This window comes from Arachis hypogaea, chromosome 19, assembly GCF_003086295.3.
Source record: "Arachis hypogaea cultivar Tifrunner chromosome 19, arahy.Tifrunner.gnm2.J5K5, whole genome shotgun sequence".
In the NCBI taxonomy this organism is placed as follows: Eukaryota; Viridiplantae; Streptophyta; class Magnoliopsida; order Fabales; family Fabaceae; genus Arachis; species Arachis hypogaea.
The window spans coordinates 36,091,614-36,094,289 of NC_092054.1; the positions used below are offsets into that span (position 1 = coordinate 36,091,614).

The window sequence follows — 2,676 nt, forward strand, 5'->3', positions numbered from 1 at the left end:
TATTAAGAAAGGATCAAATTTTAAATTTTAAGAATCATATCTTTTAATTTCTTGTTAGTCAAGTAATCAACTTTAATTTTAAAACTTTCTTTTTTTAAAATTGATTTTCAATCATATCTTCTCAATCATATCTTTTCAATCACATCTTTTTCAAAATTAACTCTCAATCATATCTTTTTGATTTCTAATTTCAAAATCTTTTTCAAAAATCACTTAATTTCTTTCCTAATCTTAATTTTCGAAAATCTCAATCAAATTTTCAAATTTTTTTTTATTATTTCAAAATATTTTTAATTTATTTTCGAAAATTCTTCCCCTCTTCTCACATCTTTCTATTTAAGGGACTAACACGCCTCCTCAAGGTGCAATTTGAACTCTATCCCTCTTAATAAGTTCGAATTCTCTTCTATTTACCTCCTCCTTCTATTCTTCTTTTCCTCTGACACCTCAAGGAATCTTTATACTGTGACATAGAGGATTCCCTACTTTCTTGTTCTCTTCTCTTTCATATGAGCAGGAACAAAGATAAAGGCATACTTGTTCAAGCTGATCCTGAACCTGAAAGGACCTTGAAGAGAAAGCTAAGAGAAGCTAAAGCACAATTCTCTCTAGAGGACCTAACAGAGCTTTTCAAGGAAGAAGAAACCATGGCAGCCGAAAACAACAATGCCAACAATGCAAGGAAGGTGCTTGGTGACTTTATTGCACCTACTCCCGACTTCTATGGGAGAAGAATCTCAATCCCTGCCATTGGAGCAAACAACTTTGAGCTTAAGCCTCAATTAGTTTCTCTGATGCAACAGAATTGCAAGTTTCATGGACTTCCATTGGAAGATCCTCATTAGTTCTTAGCTGAATTCTTGCAAATCTGTGACACTGTCAAGACCAATGGGGTTGACCCTGAAGTCTACAGACTTATGCTCTTCCCTTTTGCTGTAAGAGACAGAGCTAGGACATGGTTGGATTCACAACCCAAAGAAAGCCTGAACTCTTGGGAAAAGCTATTCAATGCCTTCTTGGCAAAGTTCTTTCCACCTCAAAAATTGAGCAAGCTTAGAGTGGAAGTCCAAACCTTCAGACAGAAGGAAGGAGAATCCCTCTATGAAGCATGGGAAAGATACAAGCAATTGATCAGAAGGTGTCCTTCTGACATGCTTTCTGAATGGAGCATCATAGGTATTTTCTATGATGGTCTGTCTGAACTATCCAAGATGTCATTGGATAGCTCTGCTGGAGGATCTCTTCATCTGAAGAAGACGCCTGCAGAAGCTCAGGAACTCATTGAAATGGTTGCAAATAACCAATTCATGTACACTTCTGAAAGGAATCCTGTGAATAATGGGACAACTCAGAAGAAGGAAGTTCTTGAGATTGATATCTGAATGCCATATTGGCTCAGAATAAAATATTGACCCAACAAGTCAATATGATTTCTCAGAGTCTGTCTGAAATGCAAGCAGCAACAGGCAGTACTAAGGAAGCTTCCTCTGAAGAAGAAGCTTATGATCTTGAGATCCCAGCAATGGAAGAGGTGAATTACATGGGAGAACCCTATGGAAACACCTATAATCCTTCATGGAAAAATCATCCAAATCTCTCATGGAAGGATCAACAGAGACCTCAACAAGGTTTCAACAACAATAATGGTGGAAGAAACAGGTTTAGCAATAGCAAGCCTTTTCCATCATCTTCTCAGCAACAGACAGAGAATTCTAAGCAAAGCCACTCTGACTTAGCAACCATTGTCTCTGATCTAATCAAAACCACTCAAAGTTTCATGACTAAAACAAGGTCCTCCATTAGAAATTTGGAGGCACAAGTGGGTCAGCTGAGTAAGAAAATTACTGAACTCCCTCCTAGTACTCTCCCAAGCAATATAGAAGAGAATCCAAAGAGAGAGTGCAAGGCCATAAACACGTCTCACATGGCCGAACCTGGAGAGGAGGAAGAGGCAATAATCTCCACTGAGGAAGACCTCAATGGACGTCCACTGACCTCCATGGAGTTCACTGATGAGAAACCATGGAGTTTACTATATTTCTGCATGTTGCACTTTAGTTCATATTTTAGCCATTTAGTTTAGTTGCAATTCTAACTTATTAGTTATAGAAAATGTGGCTTAATTAGTATAGTTTACCCTTTTTAGCATAAGATAACTTAGTTTAAATTAAAAATGTAAAAAGGAAGTAAACTAGAGACTTTAACAGAATAAAAACAAACTACACCTTGTATATATAGCATTACATGTTAGTTAGTTAACAACATTTCATCAAGGAGAAACACTAGAACTTTAAAGCCACCTTAAGTTTTACATTGAGAATAATGGGAACTCTTAATTTTTACTTGCTTGACATATACAACTGATATATGATTTTTGAGTTAGAGAACACACAGCCTGTGAGTTTTGAGCTTAATTGCATGGTTACATTTAAACCATCATATTTTATTCCTGTGTGTTCCGCCCTTCTTATTTATTCTGATGTTCTTTACTTTGTTTTAATCTATATGTCCGATTGTAGAATATAGATACATACCAAGAAAGTGATTGAGGCCATTGTTTGATTCTAGCTCACTATTCCCAAATTAGCCTACCTTTTACATCACCCTTGTTAGCCCCCTTGAGCCTTTAAAACCCCTCTTGTTTTATAACCACATTACTAGCCTTAAGCAGAAAAA

The 2,676-nt window shown here is 36.4% G+C and overlaps 1 non-coding gene across 1 annotated transcript; it reads right to left on the bottom strand.

The window, feature by feature from the left end:
* Positions 1-1,049: 1,049 nt before the first annotated feature.
* LOC112780883 (small nucleolar RNA R71) lies at positions 1,050-1,157 on the bottom strand. Its single transcript, XR_003191690.1, has one exon. It is a non-coding gene; the product is annotated as a small nucleolar RNA R71 (small nucleolar RNA).
* Between the last annotated feature and the right edge of the window lie 1,519 nt (positions 1,158-2,676).